General features: G+C 34.4%; 1 long non-coding RNA gene across 1 annotated transcript in view; it reads left to right on the top strand.

Annotated features, from left to right (window-relative positions):
- Window positions 1–17,957, top strand: part of LOC132530903 (uncharacterized) — an 82,423-nt gene that overhangs the window by 48,207 nt on the left and 16,259 nt on the right. Inside the window, exon 2 of the long non-coding RNA XR_009543940.1 lies at window positions 1,041–1,131. This is a non-coding gene — a long non-coding RNA (uncharacterized LOC132530903). The remainder of the gene's footprint in view (window positions 1–1,040; window positions 1,132–17,957) is intronic.

The raw sequence follows: 17,957 nt of genomic DNA, 5'->3' as shown, positions 1-17,957 counted from the left end.
ATTTTCACTTCATTCTTCTTTATAGGTTCCATCTCTGCTGAAATTATTCATCTGATCTTTCATATTGCTCATCATTTTCTTTAGAGTTTTTAATATTTTAAACATATTTAAGTTCTGTGTCAGCTAGTTCCAACAAATGTGTCATATCTGAGTCTGATTCTGATAATTGCTTTGTCTCTTGGGAGTTTGTCTCTTGCCTTTTGTGTGTCAAATTTTTTTGATGAAAGCCAGATAAACTGAGTAGAATGCCACTATTTTGGTAGCCAGTTTTTAAGCCTGGGAATAGTAACATGTCTCCTTCTGCCATATTTTTAATATGAGGATTTGCATTAATCTAGTTAGGAATTCAGCTGGGTTTGAGGTTTGTTAATATGTCATGCTCAGTGCACCACAGTTTTGTTATTCCTCAAGCAGTACACTGTGTCAAGATAAGGACTAGTGTTTTAAAGGGGTTTTATTTGTTTTTTGTCTCTTTGTTCCACCCGTGGCTTTAGGTATTTCCTCTGCACTACACCTCAGAGAGGGTTTCTTCCCATCCTCATATCCCTCCCCTGTATCTCTCTCAATAATATTTTGCTGTTATTACTCAAATTTGTTAACCTGAGAGGGAGGGCTTGAGCATTAGGAAGACCTTCTCTGTCATTATTTATTAAGGCTCAAGTTTTGGAAGGCATAGTATCCCTTGTCTAAGAAGTGTGGCTTCCTCAATGTTCCTGCCCTTCTCCCTGCTATAGTTCTGGGTCTAGCACATGTTCTGGCCTCTACCTCAAGAATAGTTATTTTCTGTTTCCTTCCACATATTCTAATATGTTTTTCACTAGGAAGAGTGACAGTGTTTTCTGTCATTCCCCTATAGATAAACACTTATTCCACAAGCAAGACAGGGGAGAAGTATCCCTGTGGAGTTTCATGACCCTCCCACTGTGGCTGCTTTCCCACACCCATAAACCCATACCACACACTCAGAAGTTTCTCCAGTGTTCAATGTGATGGGAGCACAGCCTCCAATTGCTGCATCCTGGGTTTACAATCTCTTGCAGGGCACAATTGACCTCCACCAATTCATCAACTGTGCTTTCTGACTTCCTCTATCTATCTGGCAACTAATTGCATCTATCCCAGGGATCTCAGGTAAGGCTATGTTTGCTTCTCTTCTATTTTGACATAAATTTCTCTTTAGGTTTTGCCCCAGTTGGCTGCCCTGCTCTTCTGTTTCTGATTCGAGAAACCTCTTGAATTTATAATTTGTCCAGTGTTTCTTATCCTTCCTAAGAGGTGGAAAAACACAATTCACTAGGTTCAGAGGACTGGGGATAAGTAAAGCATAAGTAATCAAGGCTGATCTCTAGTCCTAAAAGATTCTACCAACTATTGAGGAATTTTAGCATACTTATAAAATACATATAAAAATTGAATATTTTTATTAAACAATATTTTAAATAAATTTCTTGAGGAAATTGCATTCTGAAAATATTTTAGAAATTAAAATTTGAACAAGACCCATGAAATAAAAAGGGAATATTCCTGGTCCCATAGAGAGGGGTGTTTGCCTCTTAATTTTAATTGTACTTAAATTATTTTTATTGTTGAGTTAGTTGTTATCAAAAAAGATACAAAATATTTGTCAGCTCTAAGCACTACACATGGATATCTCTAGTGGATTCATGTTTCCCTGTTTTCAAATTTTGCTAGGAAAATATTTTATAAAGGAAAGGAAATGTCAGGATATTGACCCTACAATAGTTGTACAGCTCTAAGTGATTAGTTACCTTTTATTCAATTTTATAAATGATAGTTGTAGATAAATGCAAATGTCATTGTTTACAACAAAGTCTACAAGATTACATGTCCTCTAATGCACACTGGTTAATCTGAAAAAGCTTTTATATCAATATAAATAGGGTTTTCATTTTTCATGATTATCCATAAAATAAAACTTGAATTGCTCAAATATATACCAATTGGTGTTTTAGTAATGAAAAAAATTTAAAAACTACAATTGAACACAAAAATTAGAATATGAAAAATTGAAAGATACTATCACCTTTCTTAATTTTACAATATTAAGTAAATTGAACATATTTTTTATGGCTTCCATTTGAATTTTTATAATATTGTTGGGTTTGGATTTACAAACTCCAAACCCCATTAGACCAATTATCTTTGGCCCGAACCACAGAGACAATTCATTTCTCTTTCAGACTCTCCTACCATGGATTCTGTGAGAATAATAACAAATTATCTTAAGCTACTACATAATTTACCATAAAAGTTAGTAGCTTAAAATATAAGTGATAGGAAAAAGATTTTATACATTATGAGGAAAAACAACTGTTTATAAGTGTGGATGGCTGAGACAATATTAATCAAAACAGAAATTGGAATAGGAAAGTGTTACTTTAAAATTAGATGATGGAAGGAGATGAAGAGGTTAATGTCTAGTAGTTCTTAAGTTTAGGGTGACAGTATGAAAAAGAAATCTGAATCTGAAAATCTATCAGAGTAATTTTAGAAGCCATAGAGTGGCTTCTTGAATCTTTCCTGAGAAAAGTAAATACATGAAAAGAGGAGAGGAAGAAATATTCATAGAACTATAAGAGAAGGGCAAGCTGTAGAAAATGAGAAAACCAGGGAATTTACAAATTCCTTGAAAATAAGAGAGGATGAGTGATAATGAATCAAAAATAATATGGAAAGGGCACTTTTTACTTGTTTTACTGGATGTTTCAAGATAGAGATATATAATGGAAAATTACCACATGTGTTCAAACACATAGAAGTCCTATAATAATGTGATAGAAGTAAATTAAGTCTTCTTGTGTTTTATTGCAACCAAAATCTGTAATATTGACATGCCAGTCACTTTGATAGGTACTGGTGATACAAAACAACAAGCCTATCTTGCCTTTGAGGGATGGAGCTTAATAAGAGAGTGCATCTATTTGAGTCATACAGTAGGATACTTCAGAAACGAATGAAACATGAGTCTGTTAAAGGGACGTTACTCCTGGGAAATAGCCCATCAATTCAAAAGTCTCACTTAACATTCATTCAGCGTTTGAACAGCATGCAGCCACTAAAGAAGGCAGGCATTTAGCCAAAGTTTTCCAAACATTCCCAATGTATCAAAAAAACGAATCAGAGTGGCATAGGGAGATTTGTCAAGGTCCCATCCCAATGCTACTTCAAGTGAGACAGTTTCTACTTTGGCCTCTCTGTAAAGATTTGTACGTGTGGAAGTTTGCATCCTTATCAGATGTGCAATCATGCTTTCCATTTTGTGTGGGTGCCTGTGGGTAAATGAGTAGAAACCTTTACATGTGCTCCTTGGTATTGCACGTGTCTGTTGTTTTTCGTTTGTTTTTTGGTGTTTTGTGGGTTTTTTTACATCACTCTATCTCTCAAATTTAACCTCTTAAAAAGCTTGCAGCTAATAGAGAAGGGAATTCGTATTGAGCCAGAAGTCAAGTTTTATTAAAAAGGTAACTTGACCTGAAATAGCTATTTGTCCTGTGAGTGGAGGAGATGGTAAATATTTCTGGTCACAGTGTGAAGCTTGTTAAAAATCAGAGATATCTATAACTTGACATTTCTATAGTCTGAAAAATGTCACATATAACTAGCACATAGGCAAAAGAGACAGGAAGGCCATATCAAACTTCTTTACATAAATGGAATTTGACTCAGGAGACTTTAGCAATGTATGTAGGCATCCTGAATTCCACTAGAAATGCCTTAGCAGTCCCTACAGTCAAATACCCACCTCTAACTTGACCATGCAAACATCAGAAGAATGTTATAGGTACTGAAGCTTCAGGCTAACCAAATATGATGATTTAAATATTTTCCCTAGACTTGTTTCAGGATAGAAAATTATAATTAATAAAATTGCTTTAGTTCCTTTTAGGGACAGAGAGCCAGACTAAATGTTTTCATTAATTCAATCTACCTTGCAGACTATTTTCTTTAAGTGCATCTAATTATAAGATTGTTTTCATAACTAAATAAAAACAATATTTTTCACTTTTAAAGCAATTTTGGATTTTGATTCTTACACATGATTAGGTGTGGGTTTAATTTTTTTCTAAAAACATAATATTACTCCTAATGGTAAATAAATGCTTGGTGAAAACCATTGGGGTGAAAGCCTAAAATGTATTACGGTGAAAACCCAACACATTTAAAAACATAATGACAGAAGAAGGGCCAAATGGTGGAGTAGAAAGACCCTGAGCTCACCTCCTCCCATAAGCACACCAGACTTTTGCAGAACAACTGTTGATGGAGATCCTACCCAAAAAGATCTTATGCAACTAAAGACATAAAAGGAACCACATCAAGACAGGTAGGAGGGGTAGACTAAGAATATAGTCAAGTCCCATAACTCCAGTTGGGCAACCCACAAACAAACGAGAGGAAAAAATAAAGATCTATAAAAACAAACCCCAGGGACTTCTGGTGGTGCAGTGGTTAAAAATCCGCCTGCCAGTGCAGGGGACATGGGTCAGAGCCCTGGTCCAGGAAGATCCCACATGCTGCAGAGCAACTAAGCCTGCACGCCACAGCTACTGAGCCTGCACTCTAGAGTCCGTGCTCTGCCAAGAGAAGCCACCACAATGAGAAGCCTGTGCACTGCCACAAAGAGTAGCCCCTGCTCACCGCAACTACAGAAAGGCCCGCACGCAGCAACAAAGACCCAACACAGCCAAAAATAAATTTTTAAAAAACCTCAATTAACAAATGGCAATAAGAACGTACATATCAATAGTACCTTAAATGTAAATGAACTAAAATTTGCAATCAAAAGACAGAGTGAGGGCTTCCCTGGTGGCGCGGTGGTTGAGAGTCCACCTGCCGATGCAGGGGACACGGGTTCGTGCCCTGGTCTGGGAAGATCCCACATGCCGCGGAGCGGCTGGGCCTGTGAGCCATGGCCACTGAGCCTGCACGTCTGGAGCCTGTGCTCTGCAACGGGAGAGGCCCATGTACCACAAAAAAAAGACAGAGTGGCTGAATGAATATAAAAACAAGACAAGTATATAAGCTGCCTACATGCAACTCACAGCAGATCTAGACACATAGAGACTAAAAGAGGATGGAAAAAGGTATTCCATGCAAATGGAAATCAGAAGACAGTTGGGGTAGCAAAGCTTACATCAAACAAAATCTACTTCAAAATCAAGACTGTTATGAGAGACAAACGAGGACAATATATAATGATTAAAAAATCAATCCAAGAAGTTACAACTGTAAATATACATATACCCAACATAGGAGAACCTTACAATAACACAGTAATAGAAGGGGACTTTAACACCCTACTTACATCAATAGATTATCCAGTCAGAAAATCAATAAGGAAACACTGGCCTTAAATGACACATTAAACCAGGTGGACTTAATTTATATTTATAGAGCATTCCATCTGAAAGCAGTAGAATACACATTCTTTTCAAGTGTACATGGAACATTCTCCAGGATAGATCACATGATAGGCCACAAAATAAGCCTTAGTAAAGTTAAGAAAATTGAAATTATATCAAGCATCTTTTCCAACCACAATGCTATGTGAATAGACATTAACTACGAGAAAAAAATTGCAAAAAAAAACCCACAAACCCCACAGGGAGGCTAAACAATACGCTTTCTAAATAAGCAATGGACCACTGATGAAGTCAAAGAGGAAATCAAGAAATGGCTAGAGACAAATGAAAACAAAAACACAATGATCCAAAAACCTAAGGGACGCAGCTAAAGCAGTTCCAAAAGGGAAGTTTATAGTGATATACGCTTGCCTCAGGAAACAAGAAAAGTCTGAAACAACCCAACCTTACACGTAAAGCAACTAAGAAAAAACTAACGTTAACGTTAGCGGAAGAAAATCATAAAGATCAGCACAGAAATAAATGAAATAGAGATTTAAAAAACAATAGGAAAGATAAATGAAACTAAAAGCTGGTTCTTTGAAGAGATAAACAAAATTGATAAACCTTTAGCCAGACTCAAGAAAAAAAGGGAGCAGGCCCAAATCCATGAAATCAGAAATAAATATGGAGAAGTTACAACCAACCTCACGGAAATACAAAGGATCATAAGAGACTACTACTAACAACTATACACCAATGAAGTGGACAACTTAGGAGAACTGGACGAATTCTTAGTAATGTACAATCTCCCAGGATTGAGCCAGGAAGAAATATAAAATATGAACAGACCAATTACCAGTACTGAAATTGAATCAGTAATTTAAAAACTTCCAATAAACAAAAGTCCAGGACCAGATGGCTTCACAGGTGAATTCTACCAAACATTTGGAGAAGAGTTAACACCTGTCCTTCTCAAACTATTCCAAAAATTTTCAGAGGAAGGAACACTCCCAAACTCATTCTATGAGGCCACAATCACCCTGATACCAAAACCAAAGATATCACAGAAAAAGAAAATTATAGGCCAGTAACACTGATGAACATAGATACAAAACTCCTCAACAATGCATTAGCAAATCGCCTCCAACAATACATTAAGAAGAGCATACACCATGATCAAGTGGGGTTTATCCTAGTGATGCAATAATTTTTCAATATCCACAAATCAATCAATCGGATATACCACATTAACAAATTGAAGAATAAAAATCAGATGATCACCTCAACAGGTGCACAAAAAGCTTTTGACAAAAGTCAACATCCATTTATGATAAAAACTCTCCAGAGAGTGGGCATAGAGGGAACATACCTCAACACGATGAAGGCCGTATATGACAAACCCACAGCCAACATCAGACTCAAATGGTGAAAAGCTGAAAGAATTTCCTCTAAGATCAGGAACAAGACACGGATGCCCACTGTCCCCACTTTTATTCAACATAGTATTGGAAGTCATAACCACAGCAATCAGAGAAGAAAGAGAAGTAAAAGTGTCACAGTTTGCAGATGATATGATACTATGCATAGAAAATCCTAAAAACGCCATCAGAAAACTATTAGAACTCATCAATTAATTCCATAAAGTTGCAAGATACAAAATTAATATACAGAAATTGGTTGCCTTTCTATACACTAACAACAAACTATAAGAAAGAAATTAAGGAAATAATTCCATTTACCATCACATCAAAAAGAATAAAATACCAAGGAATAAATATACCTAAGGAGGTAAAAGACATGTACTTAGAAAACTATTTCACACTGATGAAAGAAATTGAAGACAACACAAACAGGTGGAAAGATATACTGTGTTATTGGATTTTAAGTATTAATATTGTTAAAATGACCAAACTACCCAAGGCAGTCTACAGATTCAGTGCAATCCCTATCAAAATACCAATAGCATTTTTCACAGAACTAGAAAAAATACTATTAATATTTGTATGGAAACACAAAAGACCCAAAATAGCCAAAACAATTTTGAGAAAGAACAACAGAGCTGGAATCACAGTCCCTGACTTCAGACTATACTACAAAGCTACAGTCATCAAAACAGTCTGGTACTGGCACAAAGACAGACACATAGATCAGTGGAACTGAAAAGAGAGCCCAGAAATAAACCCATGTATTATGGTCAATTAATATGTGACAAAGGAGGCAAGAATACACAATGGAGAAAAGATAGTCTCTTTAGTAAGTCATGCTGGGAAAACTGGACAGCTACATGTAAAGGATGAAATTAAAACATTTTCTAACTCCATATACAAAAACAAACTCAAAATGGCTTGAAGACCTAAATGTAAGACCAGAAACTATAAAACTCCACAGGAAAACATAGGCAGAACACTCTCTGACATTAATCATTGCAACATTTTGGGGGGGGGGTCTATCTCCTAAAGCAAAGGAAATAAAAGCAAAATTAAACAAACTGTACATAATTAAACTTAAAAGCATTTGCATGGCAAAGGAAACCATCAACAAAACAACAGACAACCTACTGAAAGGGAGAAAATATTTGCTTACTGACATGACCAATAAGTGGTTAATATCCAAAATATATAAACATCTCGTACAACTTAACATTAAAAAAAAAAGGATTAAAAAAATGGGCAGAAGATCTGAAAAGATATTTTTCCAAAGAGGAAACAGAGATGGGTCAACAGGCACATGAAAAGATGCTAAACATTGCTAATCATCAGTGAACTGCAAATCAAAACCAAATGAGGTATCACCTCACACCTGTCAGAATGGCTATCATCAATAAGAACACGAATAACAAACATTGGCGAGGATGTGGAGAAAAGGGAATCCTTGTACACTGTTGGTGGGAATGTATTGGTGCAGCCACCATGTAAAACAGCATGGAGGTTTCTCAAGAAACTAAAAATAGAGCTACCGCATGACCCAGCAATTCCACTCTAGGTGTATATCTGAAAGAAAATGAAAACACTAATTTGAAAAGATACATGTACCACAGTGTGCATAGCAGCATTATTTACAGTTTCCAAGATATGGAAGCAACCTAAGTGTCCATCAAAAGATATGGTGTATATGTGTGTGTGTGTGTGTGTGTACACACACACACACACACACACACACACAATGGAGAACTATTCAGCCATTAAAAAGAATGAAATTTTGCCATTTGCAACAACACGGATGGACTTGGAAGTTATTATGCTAAGTGAAATAAGTCAGATAAAGACAAATACTGTATGATATCTCATATATGTGCAATCTAAAAAATACTATGAACTAGTGAATATAACAAAAAAGGAACAGATTCACAGATACAGAGATATAGTGTTTACCAGTCAGGAGAGAGAAGGAGGGAGGGGCAATATAGGGGTAGGGGATTAAGGGATACAAACTGTTACGTATAAAATAAACTACAAGGATATATTATACAACACAGAGAATGTAGCTAATATTTTACAATAACTATAAATGGAGTACAACCATTAAAAATTGTGAATCACTGTATTATACACCTGTAACATATAATATTGTACATCAACTATACTTCAATAAACTTTAAAGAATGAAGTAAAAAAATAAAGGATACATTTTAAAGATAAGATATTCCCTATTTTAACTGAGTTAGAAGACTATGTCTTATAGCTAAATTAGCTTCTGTTATAAACACTTTAAATCTTTGCTTGAAGTTTTCTTTTGCTTATGGCTTTGTTCTAATTCACTATTTGATCACTTAACTGTGAAATCATACAATCTGTGCTGAAATCGGTAATCAAATGTGTTTTATTATTCACCAAAGATATCTCTAATGTTCCTAGGTTAATGGTATGCAGTACTTTGCACTTTATTTTTCTGTATAAAAGTTTTAAAGAAAGACATCTAGCCTAAGTGTTGTGATTTGTTGATACAGAATAGATACATTGTGACGGGAAGGAAAGGTGTTTACTAAGAAGAGCTGAATGGTGAACTAAGAAACAAACAGCTTACACATCATCTATTCTAATATTTCTCCCAACAGAGAAATTCCTCCTATATGCCAAGAAGACAGTGTCCTTTACAGGCCCAAATTCTTCCAGCAATGGTAAACTCTCTACTCTGTGTATCCACTCATCCTTTTTTAATATAGTGCTGACTTAGCAGGACTTCATCAAAGTGACCCCAAACCTGCTTGCCTATAACTTCCAAATGTTGATCCTGTTCTTTGGAGATACACAAAATAAGTGTAACCTCTCCCTTAAAGCATTATGGTACAGGGAAAATATGTTTTATTTTGATGAGTATTTTTGGCCAAGTTCAACTTATTTTCCTTTCCACAGGAATTTTTTGTGTGCATAGTTGTATAATTTATCATCCAATGTTTCCTGAGGTAGTTTTCCCCTTCTTTCTTCCTTTTTCTTGAAGATAATTTTGCATTTTATCATTTACTATCTTACTTGTGTTTTAATTACTAGTTTAATTACTGGTTTAATTTTTTGATATGCATGTGAAATAAAAACATTACACACACATAGACATATAGGTACATACATAGATGCAGAGGTACATATATGTCTATCTACCTGTCTATCATCTGTACACACACACATATCAGAATATCTCTGCTAGAGTTTAACTTCTCTTTACTGTCTCACTGTTTCAATCATTCTACTATTGATACCTCTCAAACCACTCACAATTTGGTCACCTTCCAGGAGAAAAGTTCTTTATGGAAGCCATGTTGTAAAGAGGGACAGAGTAGCCAGTAAGAAGAAAAAATATTTACCATAAGTGCATAAGGAATTTGTCAGGCTTCATTACCTCTGTTTAATTAACTAGTTGTTCATATATATGCCTTGTCAAAATGCTTTTAGAATAGGATTAGGACAAAAATACTATTTTGGACACTGCTGACAATACAGATTTTCATCCTAATGAACCAAAGCCTGCCTCACTATAGCTTCCAACCACTGATTCTTTTCTTTGGAGATGTACAAACTTAGTGAGTTTGTATATCTTCTTTGGAGATATACAAACTCACTCCGCCTCACCATCTGTCATAAAACTCTGTGATACACTTATTTCAACTCCTTGATACAGAAAAAATTACTGTTTATTCTGGAGAATATGTGGTTAGATTGAGGACTCACAGATAATTCAATTCTTAGGTTTCCTGCTTGAATGAATAGTGATAATATTTAACTTGATGAGGGGGACATGAAGTATGAAACAGGTTGGTGAAAAAAATCAAGATTTCTGTTTTATACATGTTAGACTTGTGGTATCTGAATTGTGATCTCTGGAAGACATTTGATTGGAGATATCAAGAACAGCAGTCAATTGGATATTCAAGTTTTGGGCTCAGATTAAAGGTTTTGGCTGAGGACATGAATTTGGAAGTCATATACATAAATATAGTATTTAAATCTTTGTGAAAGGATGGCACCCTTTACAGAGAGTATATAGTGGGCAAGAATAATTCCAAGGGCCAGTCCCTGAGAAACCCAGCAGTTTCAGTCAGAATCAATAAAGGAAACTCAAAACGTTATAGTAGAAGGAAATCACTAAGTATGACAAAAATATAAAACTCATTATTTCTGAGCCAAACTCATCCAGCTATTCCTCCTTCATTGTCTACTTTAATATTAACTCTTGAGTCAAAATATATGTTAAGTAGAATCTATAAATCCTGGTTTGAAAACCCTCCTGGGCTAAGCTGACTGGCTTTTCAGCAGGCATTTCTTTGAACTTAAATGGTGCAGAACATACAGCTATAACTCTGAGGTATCACCCGAGCAACCTCTGAAATAAATAAGAATCTTGAGAAGTAGGAAAGGAATCTCAGTGGTATGTCACCTGCCCTGTTACTGCACGTGGCTTGTAAAAATCAGGCAGTACATATTCCACTGAAATAAAAGAATGTGGAAAGCAGTTCATCTTCATCTTCTATTAGGATATTTCATACTTTTCTGGCTCTTTCATAGGTACTGATTTCATGCTCTAAAGTCAGAGGTGATAGTTTACTATGAAACTAGACTTAAACCATTTTAAATTAAGCTGAAAGAAAAAGAAGAGACTATAAACATTGGGCTGAAAAATCTGTTCTTGAGATATGAATGTATGTTAGTGTTACCTGGAAACTTACATATTTTATTATCCTCCAAAATTCCCCTTATAATTTACTTCCCTTTTATTACTATCCAATTCCTTGGATTCCCATGGGTTTATTTGTACAAGATCAAATTATTTGAATAAATGTAGGCATCAAGTTAATCCAAAAGCAATGTTGTAAGTAATAATGAAATAATAGCATATAGCTAAAAGCCAAAGCAACATAATACAACACTGTTAACATTAACAATGAAAGATGTAAGCAAAGTAAAAACTACGAACTCTACTTTGTTTAGAATGCAACGTGGGATAGGCTTCACTATTTAAATCAAGCTTGTTAAAAGTCAAGAATATTGATTGTAAAATTGTTTCCCTAAACAAAACTTTGACATTGTAAAATTTGAACTATTTTATTTTCATAGCTGAAGTTGTTTATGATAAAGTCTACTCTGTGAAAGTGTGTTTGGCAACAAACAGTAATCCATCAATATAGCATTACAGACAACAAACAAAAGCTGAATGTCCTTATTTCAAGATAAGAGAAAATGTACTCTAAAACTGTTCAGTATTTTTCTTATATTTGAATGCTTTAAAAATTCTGCAACATCAGGAGTACATAGTTTGTTATAGCAAAGGGAAAATAGCAATTATTAGCTAGTGCAGACTGATTTACCTCTGATTTTAGCTGTTTATGTGGGAGAATAAAATATTCAAACTCAGACAACTTTATTTATGTTCTCACTGAGAGAGGGAGGGAGGGAAGGAAATAAGAGAGGAGGGAGGAGGGGGAGATGAAGACAGAGAGGGAGGGAGGGAGAGGGAGAGAGAATGAATATGAAAAATTGCCACAAAGCAAGTTTAGCAAGAGGAGAGGGAGATACTAATTATTATTGTAGCTTGTGTTTCCTGGCAACACCAACATTAGGTTTAAAATTAAGCAAAGCTATCACATTATCCCATAGTATGCGTTGGCTTATTTCTCCACTTATAAATTTCAAGATCTCTAGCTTTCATTATCTTCTCCCCTACTATTCCCTGGAGAAAATATCTTTCAAAATAAAGAACAAAATATATTCAGATAAGTAAAAAACTGTGCATTGAAAATATTAAAGGAAGTGTTTTTAGGCAGAAGGAAGAAAATGATTCCAAATAGAAGCACATTAAAACAAGAAAGAACATAGGAAAGGGTGAATATCCAGCTAAACTGAAATTAATATTATTTAAAACAATACTATGTTGTAATGTGCAAGTGTATGTGAAATTAAAATAGATGACAAGTGAAGAGAATGGTGAGGTAGTGGCAAAGGAATTAAAGTGCAATAAAATTCATAATGTGAGGTAGTAACAAAAGTAATAATTTAAAGTAACTAATAAGTTATGGGTGCATAGTATAATCTCTAATGTAATTTCAAAAAGACTAAACAATCTACTAATGGACAAAGAGCATAATGAAAATACTTGATTAAAACAGGGAAGAGAAGAAATTGTTAACTACATATACATATATGAATATAAATATAATGCATACATTAATAAGAAGAATTCATCCAGGCAATATAAACATCTTCTACAAATAAAGATCTAAACCCTAAACCCATCATCCTAAAACTGGATTATTTGCTCTCAGCTTATGATATATTTGGATAAAGAAACTAGCAAATTCCAATTCATTGTATCTAAGTAAGTTCTAAAAACAGATTGTTTCCTTTTTTTTTTCCTAAATTTCCTTTACACTCTTCTAAAAATTGGTTAATAAAATTAAACATTTCCCACTGAGAGTCTTTTTCAAATAAGGTTCACTTGACAAAATTAGATTTTACTATAATTTTATCACAATTTATATTTGATCTGAAATGTATCATAACTAGCATATAAATAAACACATAAAAATCATACTCATGCCTAATGTACATAGTCATACATCAGAAAGAGAGAGGAGAAAAAAGGAAATTATAAATAGAAATCAAATTCTTATGAAGATTTTATGAGCAGATAGAATGTCGTATTTTAGATCCAATGGATTTTCTAAATAGATTTTCTGAACGACCAAAATATATGAAATGATTAATTAAAACTAATTTTAAAATACATAATTGAGGGGCTTCCCTGGTGGCTCAGTGGTTGAGAGTCCGCCTGACGATGCAGGGGACACAGGTTCGTGCCCCGGTCCGGGAAGATCCCACATGGCGTGGAGCACCTGGGCCCGTGAGCCATGGCTGCTGAGCCTGCGCATCTGGAGCCTGTGCTCTGCAATGGGAGAGGCCACAACAGTGAGAGGCCCGCGTACAGCAAAAAAAAAAAAAAAAAAAAAAAAAAAAAATACATAATTGAGGATATAACTTAGGATTTAAAAATTATTTTTCAAATATTAAAACTCAACCAAAATACAATAACTTCATATATTTTGTTTTTTTTACAATGCAATACACTCATTCTCAAGATCCAACTATTACCTCTGGAATGAAAGTGGAAGTTTCAAGAAAAAATTTGTGACACAGAAAAAAATAACTTGGAGAGTAGAGAACCACTGGATGGCCAAGAGTATTTCAGAAAGCAGTTTTTCTAGATTTCTAGAAAATGTTTTTCTAGATAATCTCTTGTATACTTAGTGGAGCATGCCAGCTTATCATGTAGTTTTTTGTTTGTTTCTTTTCATGGCCTAATTAAAAGAATCAGGGAAGAATTCCAATTTTAAATCATTATATAAAATGGGAAAGCCAGATCATACATTTATAGAAATAACTGGCTCAGTTATTGACCTTCACATTTCTTGATTTATAGAAGTATCCATAAATAGCTCCTAGAGATCAATAAGGACAAGTTAAAATACATAGTTAAAAATGGACAAAGAAAATACTATGGAGACAATAAAAAAGATCAGTGGTTGCCAGGGGTGGGGCAAAGATGAATAGGCAGAGCACAGAGGACTTCTAGAGCAGCAAAAATATTCTATACAGTATTATAACAGATATATGTAATCATACAGTTGTCCAAGCCCAGATATAGGTATTCATACATTTACCCAAACTCACTATGAGTGAACCCTAAGTTAAACTATGGACTTTGATTATGATGTGTCAGTTTACATTCATTACTGGTAAAAAAAAAAAAAAAAAAAAAAAAAGTACCATTCTGGAGAGTGATGTTTGATAATTGAGTCTATGCACATATGGGGTACATGGGAAATCTATCTCCCTTTCAACTCTGTTACAAAACCTAAAACTCCTCTAAAAAAATAGTCATAAAAAATGGATGAAGAACATGAATGCTTCACAGAAGAAATGCAAATTTAAATCTGATCAAGTGAATACATATGTACATGCAAACTGAAACAACAGGGCATCCTTTTAGCTTCTTAAATTGGAATATAATTTTTAAAAATGATAATACTTAACATTTGAAAGTAAATGAGAAAATAATTTTATACATAAATAATGGAAGTATAATTTAACTTTGCTCTTTCACATATTTTCTGAATTCTGTTTTTACATGTGTCTCTTGATACAATGTAGAGTTGTGCTATGATTGTTCTAATGTGATCCTTTTTCTCTTTAAATGGGGTAAAGTCATTTTACATTTCCTTTATGACAGATATGTTTCTAACCTATTCCGTATTATTCTGTGATATATTTCTGTTCTCATACTGTGTTTTATTGTCTTGTTTGCGTTTGTATATTTTCTGATATTTAGCAAGGTTTTGTTCTAAGTCTGGTAGTTACCTTTATAATTGTTCCTATGTAAGGGTATTTCCTAGCTTTCTATTTCTTTAAGGATTATAACTATTAATTCCCTATGAGAAAAAAGCAGAAAAAAAGAAGAGAAAAAAGTGAGCTTCTCTTTTTCTCCTTTACATTCCTTGATTTCTCTAAGATAAGTATATACAATTATGTACTTTCTGTGTTTACCTTTATACTGTTATACTATCATGGGTTTTATAAACAGAGTAATGGTAGCTTTATAGATGTGATAATCAAACTTCTCTGCATCTCTTCTTATATATCATTTTTCCCTTCTACACCACCTTTCTACATTGTAGAGTATGTAATTCCGATTTTTACATCTTTACAAGATTATATATTAACATCCTACTTAATGACGAGAAAGCTAGAAGCATTTCCCCTAAGATCAGGAACAAGGTAAGGAAGTTCCTCCCTATTACTCCTTTTCAATATTGTACTGGAAGCCCTAGTTAATGCAATAAGAAAAGGAAAGGAAATACAAGATATACATATTGAAAAGGAAAATATAAAAGTGGCTTTGTTCACAGATGCCATGACTGTCTACATAGAAAACATTTAAGAACTGAAACATACACACACACCCCTGAAACTAATAAGCAATTACATCGAGGTTGCAGGATATAAGTTTCTTATACCAATCAATTGCCCTCTCATAAACCAGCAATAAAAAAGTAAAATTTGAAGTTAAAACACAATACCATTTACATTTACACCCCCAAATTACTTAGGTATAAATGAGGAAAATTACAAAACCCTTATGAAACAAAGACAAACTAAATAAATGGAGCGATATTCCATGTTAATGGATAGGAAGACTCAATATTGTCAAGATGTCAGATCTTCCCAACTTTATCTATAGATTCAATGCAATCTCAATCAAAACCTCAATGTATTATTTTGTGTAGATTAGCAAACTGATTGTAAGTTTATACAGAGAGGCAAAAGACCCAGAATAGTCAACACAATATTGAAGGAGAAGAACAGTTAGTGGATTGACAATGACTTGCACTAGAAAAATGATAAAACTTTTGTCATACTATGTGTTACTGAAACATTTATTAAATAGCAAAATATGTACCAGCTGATAATTTTATAGTGTTCTACTTCACACTAGAATATGAATGCCCTCTTGAAGGACTTTTAATATTATCATATAATATGATCAATAAACATTTTATTTGAAAATGGAGCCCATATAATTTTTTCTGAACAACATAAACAGGAGTTATTTTCCTCATGAATGCAAGTGTGTGTGTGTGTGTGTGTGTTTGTCTTGTTGTTTACAGTAATTAATATGCAAATTCAGGGATTTTTTCTCTAAGCTGTTGCATGGAGTTTAAAAGATCCAAATTAAAGCATTTTTTAATTGGCACCAACTATTTAGTTTTCAATCAACTTGAAAAATATACAGTTGACTCTTCATATCTGCAGATTCTGCATCCACAGATTCAACCAACTGCAGACTGAATATACTACATGGTCCATGGTTGGGAAAGGGAGGGTTGACTGTAAGGGACTTGAGTATCTACAGGTTTTGATATTCGCAGTGTGTCCCGGTTGCTGAGGAATGACTGTATTTTTAATTCAGATTTCCTCAGAGTAAATAAAGCATAGCCCATCCCTTTTCAGCAGAATTATTTGAAGTTCCTAAAATGCTAAAATGCCACCATTAAAAGTAATATAATGTGCCTCTGATGTATCAAAGGGGAAAAAAAACTTGCCTTGGTTTACTTAGGAATGTGAGAATTGTTTACATTATCAAATATATTAACAGATTAAAAGATCATTTCAGTATACTCTGGATAATGTTTTATTAAAACCATCGATGATAAATACTCTTAACACACTAAGGAAAACGTCCTTGTCCTTATGAAGCATAATCTAAAATGTCAATAGGTAAGATTATGTAATAGCAGTATCTCATTTTGCATAAATTTTTTATGAGGCAGCTCAGGGCTCCAAAAGGAGGTATGCCTGCAAACAAGGTGAAAACTACATAACCTTTTACAACCTAGCCTCAAAAAACAGCAGCATTTATTACACATTCTCTTGGTTACAAATAAGTAACAAGTCTGTTCTGGATACGAGAGGACATAACATAGATCCACCTCTTGAGAGGAGAACTATGAAGGTCACATTGTAGAAAAGCATTGGCTAGGCAGAATTTTTCACCATCAAAAAAAAAAAATCTGCCATAGTCTGCTATTTGGCCACAATTCATATCATTTTTATACGCAAAATATCCTCATTCTTTCCTCTAGGACCACCAGTCTCAGCTTATTACAACAGTAGTTCAAAAACTATGTGCCCAAAGTTCAGATACTCGTGAACTGTGTCAGGTCTACATGTGGAAAAGACTCCTCAAGTACTGTTCCTCTGGTAAACTAAAAAGACAATGTATCTCCCTCTATTACAGCCAACATGCAATTGTGTGAAAGGCATAGAATAACAACCACAGACACTCTTATTAGTCTGCTTGGGCTACCATCACAGAATACCACAGACTGGGTGACTTAAACAAACAAACAAAAAGCCAAAAACAATTACTTTTTCACAGTTCAGTTAGCTTGGAAGTCCAAGATCAAGGTGCCAGCCGGGTTGGTTCCTGGTGAGAGCTCTCCTCCTGGTTCCTCACTGTGTCCTCACGTGGCCTTTTCTCTGTGAGTATGCATCTCTGATCTCTTCTTAAAATTACAATAGTTCTATTGGAACAGGGCCCCAACCTTAT

The sequence above is a fragment of the Lagenorhynchus albirostris genome, chromosome 12 (assembly GCF_949774975.1).
Source record: "Lagenorhynchus albirostris chromosome 12, mLagAlb1.1, whole genome shotgun sequence".
NCBI classification, from domain to species: Eukaryota; Metazoa; Chordata; class Mammalia; order Artiodactyla; family Delphinidae; genus Lagenorhynchus; species Lagenorhynchus albirostris.
The sequence above is the reverse complement of the archived record's forward strand: the minus strand, read 5'-3'. Positions and strand labels throughout refer to the sequence as shown.